We start from the raw sequence: 18721 nt of genomic DNA, 5'->3' as shown, positions 1-18721 counted from the left end.
CTACAAAGCAGGGTATTAAAGCAGATGCTGAGATTCATAGCCAAACTTCGGGCAGAGTGCAGGGAATCTTATGAAAGAAGGGGGAGATAGAAAGACCTGGAGGGGACAGAAGTACCACAAGGAGAGTAACAGAACCAAGAAATCTGGGCATAAAGGTCTTTTCTGAGACTGATACTCCAACCAAGGACCATGCATGGAGATAACCTAGAACCCCTGAACAGATGTAGCCCATGCCAGCTCAGTATCTAAGTGGGTTTACTAGTAAGGGGAACAGGGACTGTCTCTGACATGAATTCAGTGGCTGGCTCTTTGATCACCTTCCCCTTGTGAGGCCACAGACGAAGACAATGCAGCCAGATCTGATGAGACCTGACCCTAGGCTATGGTCAGATGGAAGGGGAAGAGGACCTCTCCTATCAGTGGACTTGTAGAGGGGCGTGGGAGGAGATAAGAGATGGAAGGAATGAGGGATGGGGGCTATAGATCATATACAAAGTGAATAAACTGTAATTAATATAAAAAAATAAAAAAAGAAGTCATTGGGAAAAAAGAGAAATGTTTCTAAATCTTACTGACATACCTAATATGTATGCAACTAAAGTAATAAGTGGTAAAATGATGTAATAATATGAATGATAATATGTATTGTCTTCCATAGACAATGTGACAATAGCATGAGACAAGACACATGAATATCTGACACAGAAAAAAATAACATTAGTCTCCTTCCTAAACTGTTGTCAGTGTCAGTTAAGACAGTATGTGGTGAACTCAAGTGCCTTTTAGGTTCTGCAAGAATCTTCCTGTGAGTTCTGGCACCAAAGATAAAACTACAACAATAGATTCTCACATCTCCCATTTGTACAGTATATAAGGTGAGTAGAAAATTGTCTGAGAAGCCCTAAATACCTTAAAGCATTGGCTAGAAATAACTTTACTCCCTGGCACTTAAGCCAAACACGATAGTCCCCATAGCCCCGTAGGCTTTCATCCTTACCTCTACTCAGAGGCCCACACTTAAAGAAGAAATTTAATATTGGGAACACGAAAGTATTTTCAAGGTAGAATAATGAAATACAGGAAGATAAAATTCAGGGATGTCAATTTTAATAAATTTTGATGAAGCCAGCTCAAATACTCTCCTTTCTATTGGATTCAACACAGCACCTGGACACAAGTCATTTCATTTAAAATTTTAATAATATTCATATTATGTAATTCCTATAAATACTGAAGTGGATATTTCTAGCTAATCATTAAATATGCTTAGCAAAATTTTTGAATATGCAAATCCCTTTTGATGTTTTTCATTAGCTTTTCATTTCTGTATATGATGTCACACTATATTAGTAGTTATAAATAGAAACATCATTGTTCAGTAATGTAATATTGTTCAGTGCATCTCTTCTTTACCTCAAGTGTTAATGGCTTAAATGTAATCCACACTTTGTATTCATATAGAACATCACAATAACATGTGTTCGTACTTCTTATTTTCCATCTGACCACCAATTTGTAAGTATTCTTTTGTTAAAAATATCATCTCTGGTATTATTCTGGTATAGGCTCATTCACAGATTTTATGTACTATGTCTAAAGTGGTTAGCCCAAGATATTGACTACTACAACAAACACAGATGAAGTATGAAAATGAAAACTTGAATTACCTGAGAATATTTCTTCATAAGAATACTTTCTTGAAAAGGAAGATAATCACGGGAATATGTAGTAGCAAGGACATTAAACCTAAGACTTGAGGCTCTCAGTATGATCATCCCAGGGAAATAATTCACAGTGAGATGCTAAGATTCCTGCTTTGCGGGCAGATAAAACGCAAGCAGAAATCAGCTGAAGGATATAAAAGCTTTCAGAAACTATTTCCACCACTGCATGCTCACCTTTCTTCTCTTGAAATAAGTCTATATGACTGGCATCTTGACATAGGATTTTAAAATAGCAAATGTAATAATATGAAAGCAGTTATTTTCCTGACTTGTGTAGAGCATAGGGAGTCTTTCATATGTATTTGACCTAAGTTTTTCATTTTAAATAGATTATATTTATTAATATCTGCATTCAAATAAATCAAGGTTGATTTGAGTGGTTTACTACTTTCTATTATTTTAATATTTTAAATTTATGCATAAGTGTGGCACATGTGTGGGTGTGTGCATGGGCCAGGAAAGGGGATTGGATCTAATGAACCTGGAGTTGCAGGCAGTTGGGAGATACCTAATGTGGGTATGGGTGACTGGAACCAAACTATAGTCTTAACCACGAAGCCATCCCAGTTCTTTACTCATTACTTCAGTATCTACTAGTATGGGAGAAAATTATGCAATGACTGAGCTTTCATTTTAATACAAGCTTAAGTAGAAATAAAACTATGAATGACCTGTCTGTATTTATAAAGTTATAAAAATGTCTTCTGGAAAGAATAAGCAGCAGAGTCAAAGATGAAATGAAACGTGCTTGACCCCAGTTGCTCCACACAGACTGGGTAGTTGTGATGAATTACCTGGTGCAGTGGCTACTTAGACAACCTCTTGTTCCAGCCAGATGTGCTGTGACCTTTGTTAGAAGCTCTGAGAGGGCAGAACTGTCAGACACAAGTCAAAACAAGCAGGCAGCTGGTAAATAAGCTAGATGTGTGTGACACACATAAGAGAAACAGGAACTGACCAGATCTACCTGTTATCAAATCAAGAGAACTTAAACAACTCAACATCTGCCAACAATGATTTTCTCATTTGCCTCACAGAGCAAATCTACAACTTAATTTATGTTGGAAGAACATGCGAATTACACAGAGCCACGGTGCCAGTGACTGTATTTAAAGCCTGTGTTTAATGAAATGATTAAGCATTGACATTAGTTTTTTGCTGAAAAACATTTTTAATTTAAATTTACTTTTTATAATTTATTCACTTTACATCCTGATTATAGCCCTATCCCTCCCAGTCGTACCCTCCCTCCCTCCCCCTTCTCTCCTAGTCTCCTCCCCTATATCTCAGAAAGTTCTCCTCCCCTACCATCTGACCCTAGCCTATCAAGTCTCATTAAGATTGCTTGCATGCTCTTCATCTGTGGCCTGGCAATGGCCTGCACCAGGATGAAGTGATCAAAGAGCAGGCCATGTCAGAGACAGACACTGCTCCCCCTACTAGGGAACCCACATGGAGACTGAGCTGCCTCTCTGCTACATCTGAGCAAGAGGTCTAGATCTTCTCCATGCATGGGTTTTGGTTGGGGCATCAGTCTCTGAAGGCTCACATGGGTCAAAATTTGTTGGTTTTGTTGGTCTTCCTGTGTGGATCCTGTCTTCTTATGGAGCTCCTGTCTACTGTGGGTCTTTCTATCCCCACCCCCACTCTTCCATAAGACTCCCTATGTCGTACCCAAAGTTTGGATATGAGTCTCAGCATCTGCTTTGATCCCCTGCTGGGTGGAGTCTTTCAGAGGATATCTGTGGTAGGCTCCCATCCTGTTCTCTCTCTTCAACCATTTCTGGTGTTTATTCTATTTACCCTTCTGAATAAGAATTAAGCATCCTCCCTAGGGTCCTCCTTGTTATTTAGCTTCTTTAGATCTGTAAATTTTAGTATGGTTATCCTGTATTATATACTTAGTGTCTGCTTATAAGTGAGCATATTTCATGTGTGTCTTTCTGCTTCCGGGTTACCTCACGCAGGATGATCTTTTCTAGTTCCATCCATTTGCCCACAAATTTTATGATTTCCTTGTTTTAGTAGCTGAGTAGTATTCCATTGTGCCACAGTTTCTGCACATGTTCTTCAGTTGAGAGACATCTAGATTTTTTCCAGATTCTCACTATTATGAATAAAGCTGCTATGAACATAGTTGAGCAAATGTCCTTGTTGTGTAGTGGAGCATATTTTGGGTATATGCCCAGGAGTGGTATAACTGGTTCTTGATGTAGCACTCTTTCCAATTGTCTGAGAAAGCACCAGATTGATTGCCAGGGTGGTTGTACAAGTTTACAATCCACCAGCAATGCAGGAGTGTTCCTCTTTTTCCACATCTTTGTCAGCATGTGTTATTACTTGAATTTTTGATCTTACCCTTTCTGATGGGTGTAAGATGGCATCTCAGAGTTGTTTTGATTTGCATTTCCCTGATGACTAAGGATGTTGAGCATTTCTTTAAATGTGTCTCCACCATTTGATATTCCTCTGTTGATAATTCTGTTTATTTCTGTACCCCATTTTTAATCGGATTATTCGGTTTGTTGGGGTTTAATTTCTTGAGTTCCTCATGTATTTTGAAATTCTTGTAAAATTCTACATCTGGTTATGTGCTGAAGTGCTTTCCAGACCACACCCCTTATTCAGGAGCTATAGGCAGTTGATTGGCATTTGATAGCTTCTGGATGAGGGAGAATTATTCTTTGTTGAGGATGTGTCCCACAACCATGCACATATCAGCAACAATAATTTGGTTGTGGACTATTGGAGCAAAAAGTGTTGGTGGGTTTTGATTTCATTTCATTGGATACATACACTTTCTGTTTGGACTTAAGGCTCACAACACAAAAGGAAGCCGATATCAGGTACCATTATGGAGGGCAAGAACTTATGGCTCATCAGATCATAGGCCCTAAAGGGGAGCATAACGCAATTACTGTGCCAATGGAACATTATATTAAACCAACACTAATGAATTCTCATTTTATTTGTATGTTGGGGCATCTCTCAAATCTCTCAAACCTCATCAGAGAAGCAATTTTGCACTAGATGATGACTAACACAGAGACTTACAACTTGTCATGGAGCGGACAAAAAGTGACTGTGGGATGTTCAGCCCCAAATGGGACATCAATATTATGCCCTCACTTGCCAAGGCTCAGGGATTATTGTGGAAAAGAAAGCAGAGAGGCTGTCAGAGCCAGAAGAGATGAATGATCAGAAGGAAATTTTTTTTTTCCTGAGACAATAAGGCAGTTGCACATATGAGCTTACAGTGGTTTTAACAGCATGCACAGGGCTGTGGAAAACAGGCTAAATCCCAACAGGGAGAGCGGAGATAGGCAGGAAGCCCTAACCCTGGTTGAGAATTGTTGATAACTGACAGCTGGTAAGATAGGAAGAGTTATGTTTTCATTAAGGGTGTGGCCCCTGGTAGGTCTAACATGCTCCAGTGGATAGCTACACACATCCAAGAGCATATAGGCTTTACTAATTAAATTTAATTATATTTTTTACATAATGAATAGGAATACAAAATTTGGTAAGTATTAAATTTGTGGAAAGATCTGGGAGTAGATGAGAATGAGGATGAATATGATCAAAGTAAAATGTATGAAATTCTCAAGGAATTAATATACATATTTAAAATAATAAAGAAAGAAGAATAAAAGAAATATCAATTGTTTCTGAAAGAACTATGTTGTTCCCTAGCCATACTTGAAAGAGGTAAGTAATGAGGTTCCCATCGTATTAAGTGTTCTCACTCTAATATATAGCCCAAGGTAGCTAACACATGTTTGTAAATGTAACTTTTATTCGCCAGAAGTAATGGTTGTCTCAGAGACTTACTGCTGAATAAGCTCACCCTTTCCAGCTCTTTCTGACCTGTGGCTGGCTGGTTAAACTCAGTTATTCTGGCTCAAACTCCTCTCCAAGCTAACTGATTCAAACTGGCTTTTCTGGCCTTCTACTGAATTCCTCTGCTTCTGATCACCATGAACTGAAATGCGCTAAACTGCACAAACTCAACTGAACTCAACTGTACTTAACTGAACTGTACAAAACTGCCTGTACTGTATTGAACTCAACTCTACTGTACTATCTTCTCTCCTGAACTCTCTACTATACTCAATTCTACTCTTTACTATACTGTCATCTCTACTTAACTCTCTACTATATCGTACGCTATTGTATTGTCTTCACTATTCTTTCACTTTCTCTCTCTCTCTCTTTCTCTACTGTACCCTATTCTACTGTCTCAACTCTATTATACTGCTCTTAAGTAGGTTCTCTTTCCTATCTATTCTCCTGAGAGTTGAGAATATCCTATCTCTGACTCATTCTGTCAAATCTTTCTCTGATTCATCACTTTCTCTGCCCCTTAATTAGATGTCACTTTCTTTTTTTTTTAATTTTATTTTTTTATCAGTTACATTTTATTAACTCTGTTTACCAACTGTATCCCATTCCCTTATTCCCTCCCACTCCCACCCTCCCTCCCTCATCTTTCAAATATGGGTGCTTCCTTCTACAAATTATCTTTACCTTCATTGTTTGGAATTAAAGGTTGGTGTACTAATGGCATTTCTATATTCTAGCCAGAGATATTAAAGGTATGTTTTCCACCCAGAGGGATTAAAGGAGTATAGTGTGTCTACATTCCAGCCATCTCACACTGACCTTGTCACAGCAGCCACGTTGCTGGATTAAAATTTCTTTACACATGCAGGCTATGTCATTTGAAAAAGAAGGAGAGAGATACTGGCCTCAAAAGAACTGAGGCATATGGTTGTGCTTAAAGTCTGTTGGTGACCACTGATAATTTAGATATTTTGGCTCCTTCATTAGCTGTGGCAAAGTTTTATTCAGATCATCTCTATTTAAGAGAGAGTGATCAAGAGCCACATAACCCAAATCATAACAATAAGTCCTTCCTTTTACTGAGCTTATGCTTACATGTTAAATCCTCTCACCACTAGGTTTACTGGTTAGGAGAAGAGCAGTGCTCATTCCATTTAGTATTATAATTGGTATTCATTTCCGAAGGAGCATATGAAACTGGCACTATTTTCAATAAATGGTTTCAGAAAGTGAGAAAGTTTCCAACTTTTTAAGTGTTTATACTTTCCTTTACAAAAATCAATATTGCACATGAACAGGCTTGGAGAGTTGATGCATTATTGAATTTAATAAGTGTCCTTTAATGTTACAAACTCATTAATCTTCTGGGGACTCAAGGTAAGAAGGTTCGAGTAAATACAGTAAAATAGTATGAGGTGTTCTTTTAACTATACCAAGAAAGCTTTGCTAAAGTCACATAAAACCTGAACTTGGGACTACACTCAGCTCTGTGTTCTTTATTGTGACTCTGTAGGTGAACCTGACCATGTGCTATTTTAGCAAGTCCTGTACTTTTAAAACAGTAGAACATAACTCTTCATGTCTACTATCACTCACTTTTTAAAACACTTAAAAATCAATATTTCAAAACCGTGCTTAAGAGCATGGCACAAAAGAAAGATATATTTCAGAAAGAAATGATTTACTTCTCAGGCATATGAGAGCTGCATAGGCCCAGCTGGCATGTGGTAGATAGAGCAAAGAAATGAAAATTCACCAAGAAACATGGCCAGGAGAGCATTGGTTATTTTCTTATCTTATTTGAATTAAGTTGTAAAAAATAGATAAAATAAGCACTGAATACTGGTTAAACAAATTTTAATATACTTATGTTGTCACTAGAACTTCTGCTTAATATGAAACTCAAAATTGATCCTCCCAGGGCCCAAGTCTGCTAGACGCCATACTAGCTCCACAGGATCGCGATCACTGACGGTATGGCCCACCCAATCCCACAGTGACAGAAAATACGCTATATACTCACCAAAACCAGAAAGAAACGCCACACTAGCTAGGCACACCAGGCGCTGGGAGAGCACAGTGAAGAGACACCAGGAGTTCCCAGAAAATATCTGGACCAGCAACCCAGTCTCCAGTTACAACCGGACTTTCTAACCTGGCAGCAGAGCAGCACTGAGCTGGCAGGGCACATCAGCCCTCCAGTTTAAGACTAACCAGGGCCAAACCAGAGAACAGAAAGCCTGATTGCCCTATCCCTACTGATGTGACCACCTTGAAATCTCCAGCTGCAGCAAGACCTCATAACCTGGCAGTGACAGCAGCACGGACCTTGCGGAGCACATCAAAGAAGCAGGACTAAACCAGAGAGCAGAGAGCCCAGATACCCTGATCTCTGCCAAGTGACCTGCCTGTAAGTGAGTACACCCTTGAGAATCTGCAGATCCCCAGATCCTGGGTCCTTCTAAAACAGAAGCCAGGCATCGAACCCCCTCCCACCCATATACCCACTTTGGGAAACAGAGGGGCACTTGGGACATTGAAGTTCCTGCTCTGTGGGTCTAATTGAGGAGTTAAGGCAGTTAATGCCAGAAATTGTGCTGCGATCATCACTAGCGCCTGCGACATATACAGTGCAGAGCCTCTCCCACACACTCAAGGGTTCAACATTAGCCATCACTCTGTCCCTTGAGATACACATCCACGCACACCTACACACACACACACACACACACACACACACACACACACGCGCGCGCGCGCGCGCGCGCACTTGCATTTGCCCCGTTTGCACCTGCGTACTTTTCTCCCACAGGTACAGCTAGTCCTCAGCACACGCTAAGGACACGGGACCTCTCTCAGCTTGCTGAAGAACTCTCCAGATGCCAGAGAGAGACAGTACCAGTCTGATCTGCAGAAGCCAAAAACAAACAGGGAAGGTTTCACATAAGCCAATGGCCAGGGGTAGGCGAAAGAACACTTCCAACATAAATCAGGACATCATGACTTCACCAGGAAACCCCAAAATTGATGGATACTCCAATTCATCAGAAGCACAGGAAAATGACCTTAAAGCCATGCTTACCCAATTATTTGAGGCTCATAAGGAGGAAATGAACAAATCTTTCAAAGAGTTGGCCAGTCAATTGGAGGTAAAGAAAGAAGAAAGAGACAAAACCCTTAAAGAAACACAGGCAAACATAGCCAAAGAAATAGAGGCACAAGTAGAGATAAAATTAGTGGCATATAAAAAGGAAATGAACAAGGAAATAGAAACCATCATAGAGAGACAGGAATCCAAATTCAAACACATGAAAGAAATGGTGCAAGGCATGAAAACAGAATTAGAATCAATAAAGAAAACACAAAACGAGAAAACCCTTGAGCTGGAGAACTTGGAGAAAAGATCAGGAACCACAAAAGTAAGCATCACCAACAGAATACAGGAGATGGAAGAGAGAGTCTCTGGAGCTGAAGACACACTTGCAGAAATTGATACTTCTCTCAAAGAAAAAGTAAAATCAGAAAAGTTCCAATCACAAAATATCCAAGAAATCAAGGACACTATGAAAAGACAAAATCTAAGAATAATTGGAATTGATGACAAAGAAGACTCCAGGCTCCAAGGTCCAGAAAATATTTTCAAGAAAATCATAGAAGAAAATTTTCCCAACTTAAAAAAAGAGATGTCCATAAATATACAAGAGGCCTACATAACTCCAAATGGACTAGACCAGAAAAGAAACACATCACGTCACATCATAGTCAAAACACTAAATCTACAGAACAAAGAAAAGATATTAAAAGCAGCCAGGGAAAAAGGCCAAGTAACATATGAAGGTAGACCTATCAGAATCACACCGGACTTCTCATCCGAAACTATGAAAGCCAGAAGGGCCTGGGCAAGTATCATGGAGACTCTAAGAGATCACAAATGTCAACCCAGTCTATAATACCCTGCAAAGCTTTCAATCAACATAGATAGAGAAAACAAAATATTCCATGACAAAACTAAATTTATGCAATATCTACACAACAAACCAACCCTACAGAAGATACTAGAAGGAAAACTCCAATCCAACAAAAACAACTTCACCCAAGAAAACAGGGCATACAGATAATATCCCAACAAAAATGAAAGGAAAACAAGCAATGATACAGGGTAAGATCACCAACTCCATTACAAAAGGAACTAACATGCATTGGTCAATATTATCTACCAATATCAATGGACTCAACTCCCCAATAAAAAGACACAGGCTAACAGAATGGTTGCGGAAACAGGATCCAACATTCTGCTGCATCCAAGAAACAAACCTGTGCAACAAAGATAAACACCACCTCAGAGTAAAGGAGTGGAAAAATGTTTTTCAAGCAAATGGTTCCAGAAAACAAGCTGGAGTAGCCATCCTAATATCTAATAAAAAAGACTTTCATCCAAAGTTAATCAAAAAAGATAAGGAGGGCCACTATATTCCCATCAAAGGAAACATCCACCAAGAGGACATCACAATCTTGAATATCTATGCCCCAAATACAAGAGCAACTACATTCGTAAATGAAACATTATTAAAGCTTAAATCATACATTGATCCTAATACCTTAATAGTGGGATACTTCAACACCCCACTCTCATCAAGGGACAGATCAACCAGACAGACACAAAATAGGAAAATAAAAGCACTCACAGAATCCATAAATCAAATAGAACTAATAGATGTCTACAGATCTTTTCACCCAAACTCAAAAGAGTACACCTTCTTTTCAGCACCGCATGGAACCTTCTCCAAAATAGACCATATAGTGGGTCACAAAGCAAGCCTCAACAGATACAAAAAGATTGAAATAATCCCTTGTATTCTATCTGACCACCATGGACTTAAGCTGGACCTCAACAACAACAGAAATACCAAACAACCTACACGCACATGGAAACTGAACAACTTGTTACTCAACAACAGCTGGGTTAAGGAAGAAATAAAGAAAGAAATTAAAGACTTCCTAGAATTCAATGAAAATGAAGGCACAACATACCCAAATTTATGGGACACATTGAAAGCTGTGCTCAGAGGAAAATTTATAGCACTAAGTGCCTGCAAGAAGAAATTTGTAACATCACATACAAACAAGTTAATGGCCCAAATGAAAACCCTAGAAAAATGGAAGCAGATACACCCAAGAGGAACAGACGGCTGGAAATAATCAAACTCAGGTCTAAAATCAATCAATTAGAAACAAATAAAACTATCCAAAGAATCAATGAAACAAAAAGCTGGTTCTTTGAGAAAATCAACAAGATAGACAAACCCTTAGCCAAATTAACTAAAAAGCAGAGAGAATCTATCCAAATCAGCAAAATCAGAAAGGAAAATGGGGACATAACTACAGACACTGAGGAAATCCAAACAATTATTAGGTCATACTACAAAAACCTATATGGCACAAAATTTGAAAATCTAAATGAAATGGATAATTTTCTTGACAGATTCCATCTACCAAAATTAAACGATGATCAGGTAGAAAGACTGAATTGCTCTATATCTCCCAAGGAAATTGAAGCAGTCATTAACAGTCTCCCGTCCAAAAAAAGCCCTGGACCAGATGGCTTCAGCGCAGAATTCTACAAGACCTTCAAAGAAGTGCTCACACCAATTCTCCTCAAACTCTTCCACAAAATAGAAACAGAAGGAACACTACCAAACTCATTCTATGAAGCCACAATCACCTTGATACCTAAACCACACAGAGATCCAACAAAAAAAGAGAACTTCAGACCTATCTCTCTTATGAACATTGATGCAAAAATACTCAATAAAATACTTGCAAACCGAATCCAAGAACACATCAAAGATATCATACACCATGACCAAGTAGGCTTCATCCCAGGCATGCAAGGGTGGTTCAACATACGGAAATCCATCAATGTAATCCACCACATAAACAAAATGAAGGAGAAAAACCACATGATCATCTCCTTACATGCCGAAAAAGCATTTGACAAAGTCCAACACCCATTCATGTTTAAAGTCTTGGAGAGATCAGGGATACAAGGCACATACCTAAAGATAGTAAAGGCAATATACAGCAAGCCTATAGCCAACATCAAACTCAATGGAGAGAAACTTAAATCAATCCCACTGAAATCAGGGACAAGACAAGGCTGCCCACTGTCTCCATATCTCTTCAACATAGTTCTTGAAGTCCTAGCCAGAGCAATAAGACAACTAAAGGAGATCAAGGGAATACAAATCGAAAAGGAAGAGGTCAAAATATGATAGTATACATGAGCGACCCCAAAAATTCAACCAGAGAACTCCTTCAGCTGATAAACACCTTCAGCAAAGTGGCAGGATACAAAATCAACTCAAAAAAATCAGAAGCCCTCCTGTCCACCAAAGACAAAAAGGCTGAGAAAGAAATTAGGGAAACAACACCCTTCACAATAGCCACTAATAACAGAAAATACCTTGGTGTGACTCTAACCAAGGAAGTGAAAGACCTGTTTGAGAAAAACTTCAAGTCTCTGAAGAAAGAAATCGAAGAAGATCTCATAAGATGGTAAGATCTCCCATGCTCATGGATTGGTAGGATTAACATTGTGAAAATGGACACCCTGCCAAAAGCAATCTACAGATTCAATGCAATTCCCATCTAAATACCAACTCAATTCTTTACAGACCTTGAAAAAAAGATTCTCAGCTTCATATGAAGAAACAAAAAACCCAGAATCTCCAAAACGATCCTGTACAACAACAGATCATCTGGAGGTATCTCCATCCCCGATCTCAAGCTGTACTACAGGGCAACAGTAATAAAAACTGCATGGTATTGGCATAGAAACAGAAAGGAGGATCAATGGAACCGCATAGAAGACCCAGAAATAAACCCACATACCTATGAATACTCAGTATTTGACAAAGAAGCCAAATCCATTCAATGGAAAAAAGACAGTATATTCAACAAATGGTGCTGGTCCAACTGGATGTCTCCATGCAGAAAAATGAAAATAGATCCATATTTATCACCCTGCACAAAGCTAAAGTCCAAGTGGATCAAAGACCTCAACATTAAACCAGATACTCTAAATCTGTCGGGAAAAAAAGTGGGGAACAGCCTAGAACTCATTGGCACAGGAGACAACTTCCTGAACAGAACACCAATAGCACAGGCTCTAAGAGCAACAATCAATAAATGGGACCTCATGAAACTGAAAAGCTTCTGTAAAGTAAAAGACACAGTCATTAAAACAAAACGACTGCCTACAGATTGGGAAAGAATCTTCACCAACCCTTTATCTGACAGAGGACTAATATCCAATATATATAAAGAACTAAAGAAGCAGAAAAGCAACAAACCAAGTAATCCCATTAAAAAATGGGGAACAGAGCTAAACAGAGAATTCTCGAAAGAGGAACATCAAATGGCAGAGAAACACTTAAAGAAATGTTCAACCTCATTAGCCATTAGGGAAATGCAAATCAAAACGACCCTGAGATTTCACCTTACACCCATCAGAATGGCCAAGATGAAAAACTCAAGTGACAACACATGCTGGAGAGGTTGTGGAGAAAAAGGAACCCTCCTCCATTGCTGGTGGGAATGTAAACTGGTACAACGACTTTGGAAGTCAATCTGGCGCTTTCTCAGACAATTAGGAGTAGTGCTACCTCAAGACCCAGCTATACCACTCCTAGGTATATACCCAAAATTTGCTCAAGTACTCAACAAGGACATTTGTTCAACCATGTTTGTAGCAGCTTTATTTGTAATAGCCAGAACTTGGAAACAAACCAGATGTCCATCAACGGAGGAATGGATACAGAAATTGAGGTATTTTTACACGATGGAATACTACTCAGCAATCAAAAGGGAGGAAATCATGAAATTTGCTGGCAAATGGTGGGATCTAGAAATGATCATTCTGAGTGAATTATCCCAGAAGGAGAAAGACAAACTTGGTATATACTCGCTTATATAGACCTACAAGATATGATAAACATAATGAAATCCACACACCTAAAGATAATCAAGTAAGTGGACATGGGTGAAGATGATCAATCCTCATTTAGAAAGACAAATGTGATGTGCATTGAATGTATGACAGGAGTCTACCGCAAAAGGCATCTGAAAGACTCTACCTAGCAGTGTTTCAAAGCAGACACTAAGACTCATAACCAAACCATGGCAGAGTACAGGGAATCATATGAAAGAAGGGGAGTTAGTATGATATGGAAAGGATAGGAACTCTACAAGTACCAAATATATCCGGGCACAGGGTCTTTTCTGAGACTGACAGTCAACCAAGGACCATCTATGGATATAACATAGAACTTCTGCTCGGATGTGGCTCATGGTAGCTCAGTAACCAAGTAGTTTTCCAAAGTAAGGGGAACAAGGACTATTTCTAACAGGATCTCAAGGGGAGGCTCTTTGACCTCCCGACCCCCGCCCAGGGGAGGAGCAGTCCTGTTAAGCCACAGAGGAGGACTTTGCAGCCGGCCTTGAAGATACCTGATAAAACAGGGTCAAATGAAAGGGAAGGAGGTCCTCCCCTATCAGTGGACTTGGAAAGGGGAAGGGAGGAGACCAGGGAGGGAGTTGGGGAGGGGGAGGGAATGAGGGAGCGGGATACAGCTGGGACACAGAGTTAACAAATTGTAACTAAAAAGAAAAATAAAAATTAAAAAAAAAAAGAAACTCAAAATTAATGTGAAGAAGCCATAATAAAAAGACTTGGGTTAATAACAACCAGTTACATCCTTGCTTAACTTCCATAGGTAACTTTTCTGAAAAATATATTCATTAAATTCTTCTGCAAATACTGCAGTTTACTTTATTAGTTAATCAATATAGAAGGAAGAAATAGAAAAAGTTGTTTTCTGCAATAAATCTAAGGCTCTTATGTTTTAAGAAGACATGTTAATGCTCAACTATTTCAGAACTATGATCAAGGGGATGAAATTAACAAAATTTTAAAAGCAGCAGGCTTCCCAGAAATGCCAGTGAAATCTAATTCGATGGCCCTTTGAAATGGAACAACAACAAAAAAGTTCAATTTTAGAACATTAATGATTGCCTCTATGTTTAAAATACTTTTATAAGCAGCAAGGAACATTTTCATATCCACCAAATCACCTAGATTTGTCAAAATATTTTGAGAGCTGAATCTCATAAAGAAATCTCATTATCTTATGCTTTAATTAGCCAGGAGTTAGAAGCATTGGACTGTTCACATATCCAACAGGGCCCTTAGTTCTTCTCTATAAAATATATAACTGTGGATGGAAAAAGACTTAAAGAAAAAATTATTTGATTGTTAATATACAAATAAAACTATAGCCTTATTCATTTGTAGACTTGTCTTAACATATGATTCAGATGAGGCACACACATGACTTGCCAATAATGATTTATTCCTAAATCTTTCCTACCAGTTCCTTCCCCTCAAAGTTTTCCATTTGAAAGACAATGAAATTATATTGTCCCAATTTTGAATCTACACCTCTCTAAATATATGCACAGCCCCAGACACGTATGAACCACCAGTTTTGTTATATAAATATAAATTAAAACAAATACTTTGGAAACGTTGATGCTTTTAGTTTAGTTTAGGAGAGAAGAGAATAATCTAGTGCATTGTAAAGCAGAATTTCTAAATTTTTGACAGGTAGAAATGCCATAGTAAGCAATATAATGATATCAAATAACGTCAGAAAGAGTATCATCCTATCAGGGTGCAGTGGCACAGGCTTGTAATTCCAGCACTCAGGGAGGCAGAGGCAGATGGATCTCTGTGAGTTTGAGGTTAGCCTGGTCTACAAAGCAAGTCTAGGACAGCCAAGGCTACACACAGAGAAACCCTGTCTCAGGGGGTTAAAAAAAAAAAAAACATCTTATCTATACACACAGGTATACATGTAATCCCTACTTTTTAAGACCTCTACATCTATATTTTCAACACAATCAAGAACAGTTATATCTGATATTCTATATGAGCTGCTGAGATGACAAATTTCACAATCTTTAGAAACAGAAACATTGCCAGTCATATATAGGCATTCTGCAGTTTATAATACAAGAAATTCCACAAAAATACTGCCTTTAGTTGCAACATGGAAAGAGCATCAGAAGTTTCAAAACAAGGATGACAGAGGGGTTGAGCTCATTCTGAAGATTGCTTCTATGTTAGCATCCTTCTTTAGAAAGCAAAGCTATTTAGGCTCAACAAGATAAATCATAACAACAACAAAAGACTAATGGTAAATAGTCTTTATAAACTTTCATTCTGTTGTTTTCTTGAAAAAGTTTCAACATAAACTTATCTTTCTAAAGGGCATGTTGGATATCATAAAGCTTATTTTCTGCACTTTGCAAACTAAATTTAGATAATTATACTCAAGTCTTAATTTAAGTTTTATACTTTATTTTTCTTGCTTAATGAGGTTCTTTTGAGTTTCTGAAGCTGAGCCTCATCTTAATCTCTTTGAATTTGTAAGAATAAAAGCTATTCAAATAACTTGAAGATTTCCATACAGAATCCTGGCACTTTTCCAGTAGGTACCAGGAAGCATTACTTTTTTTTTTTCCATGTACCAAAGGAATACAACTTTTTCCTAAACACAGAGCTTTTCCTTCTCAGGTAATACTATGTAGCTCTGTTTTATGAGTAGATAATTTATAATATCACCAACAAACGTGTAGTACAATGTAAAAATTACACATCACATGGTGCAGATTAATTATTAAACATCTTCATGATACTGTGTTAGGTCTTTCTACCTATGCTACCAGATTCTTAAGGCAAAAAAAAAAAAACTCATGTAATTGAAAAAGCAACAACTGAATAATTGGCTCTAACAATTGTCTTATCTTGGTATAGCAAATACCATTACTGACATCGACATCATAGTGAACTTTTACTAAGTTTTGTTCGAGATAGGCATGGCTCTAAGTATTTGTTTTTCTTATGTAACTAATATTATCATGTCCATTTCACAAGGTAAGAAAGCTGATATTGAAAGTTTCAATAAACATTGCATAATTTAAGCATTGTTGATGCCTTAGCTATAGAAATTGCAATCTATAATCCCAAACATTTGGATGTCATTTTATACTAATATAAGTTTTATTCAGAGCCCTTTGTTCACAGTTTCTGTCTTGGGATGTATAACTTAGGCTAATGAACAAGTAAGTGATCTCAGTTTTCTATATTAAAATTCTTTATATTTTACTATTAGTTGAATATATTAAAAATAGAATATTCTTTTTGTACTGCCGGGCATGAAAAAAATCCTGGCAATATCAAATTTTGCACATTGTAACGGTTAAATAAAGTATTTTTAAAATTAATAAAGGCTTAAATAATTCATTTGCACTCTGCTAAAAAATATTAAGAGATTTTTTTAATGTGAACACAAAATGACAGGGCTCATTAGTATCAAAAAGAACATACAATGAGAGAGTGTCCATATGCAATCTCTGACTTGAATGTGTTCCCTCCAAAATGTAGGTGTGTCAAATTGGATACTAGTAAAAGGAAGGTCTTTAAGACATGATCAGGCCATCCTTGTTTGCACATAGGAGTAAGAAGCTTAGAAAACATAAACTCTCCTACTCTTCAGCTTTCAACCATGTGAAGTCATGGTGTTTCTTTGGCACAAAGGACAAATATCAAGGCACTATCTTGGGCTCATTGGAAAGAAACCTATACCAGATATTGGAATTCTTATAGCCATAATTTTAGGGGGTCTTAGCCACTGAAACTGAGAAAATGAAAATTTCTTCTTTTTAGGTTTATTATTTCACAGCATCCTGTCTGCATGCTAGAAGAGGACACCAGATCTCATTATAGATAGTGGTGAGCCATCATGCAGTTGATGGAAATTGAACTCAGGACCTTTGCAAGAACAGCCAGTGCTCTTAACTATCTTTCCAGCCCTCCTCCCAAATTTCTTGTTTATAAATGGTTATATGTGATAGGTTAAAGCAGTATGACACAACAGAACTATCTGAAAGGTAGTTTTTCCTTTAAAACAGTTGTTGATGAATAAGTGATTGCTTAAAGTAAAGATAAAAGAAAATTGTTATGAATTAATAATACATATAGAAGTGAAATATATGACAACAACACAAGAAAAGTGAAACTGATTTAAGCTTCTTATATTATATACACAATTATAGTACTAAAGGGAGACTCTAACAAATTTAAGCACATATTGGGTACTCTAGAGAAAATTCTAAAACAACTACCATGAAATATAATTGATAAAATAAAAGAGTAATAAAATCAATTGATTCAAAAAAGTTTAGGGAAAAGATTAAAGACATAAGCTCACTTATGCTGTCAAATTTAATGCTATTTATTGAACAAGTAAAATTCAGATTATGAGCTATATAGAAAAACAATGTCCAAGTATATGTTCTACACAAGTATTTTATAAATATACAAGTTAAGAATAAAACTCTAGAAAAGACATGCCACAAAAATGGCAATTAAAAGAAAAGCAACAATTTTATTAAGTCAACAATTTTATTGAAAGTTATGGGACACTTACAAGAATAGTGTATAGAAATCCCAAGAAAATCGATGAAAATACACTAAAATCCAAACTTTAGAAAAATACAAATAAAAATAAATATTCTGTGAAATAGTTAAAAATGTAAAGGTGATAATATTTCTTAGTGAGGATGTGGACTGTCCTATACCCCTGCTGGGAATGTTAAAGAGTATAATTTTAAGAACAGTCTAAATGAAAATGGTTGATTACTCCTCTAACGTTCTTGCCGTTGTTGCACCAGTGGTTTTTATCTTACATGTATTTTGTTACTGTATCTCACAGGCTTTATAGCTGGATGAGATTGGTGATTACTTTTTTCCTCTGATAGAGTGTATAGTGACACATACCTGTATGGCTGATGTGAGTAGCAGGTAGATTTCTCTCTGGTTTATGCCATAGCATACGGTGTCTTCAGGAATAAGGTCTTAATCTCATGTTGTGTAAGGTAACTGTCAGTTTTTCCCAAAGTTAAATATGTGCTGCTATGTGATCCAGGAATTTGTACTCTTAGGTGTATAGCAATTAAAAATGAAAATGAATTTTCAGCCCAAGACTTTTATATAATATTCTCATAAGTTTTATTCATAGCTGTCCTAAAAT

At 37.4% G+C, this 18721-nt stretch overlaps 1 protein-coding gene across 1 annotated transcript in view; it reads right to left on the bottom strand.

Annotated features, from left to right (window-relative positions):
- Nucleotides 1-18721, bottom strand: part of Gpm6a (glycoprotein M6A) — a 310213-nt gene that overhangs the window by 218450 nt on the left and 73042 nt on the right. The window lies entirely within an intron of this gene.

Source organism: Psammomys obesus, unplaced genomic scaffold (genome assembly GCF_907164565.1).
Source record: "Psammomys obesus unplaced genomic scaffold, mPsaObe1.curated_primary_1811, whole genome shotgun sequence".
Classification (NCBI taxonomy): Eukaryota; Metazoa; Chordata; class Mammalia; order Rodentia; family Muridae; genus Psammomys; species Psammomys obesus.
The sequence above is the reverse complement of the archived record's forward strand: the minus strand, read 5'-3'. Positions and strand labels throughout refer to the sequence as shown.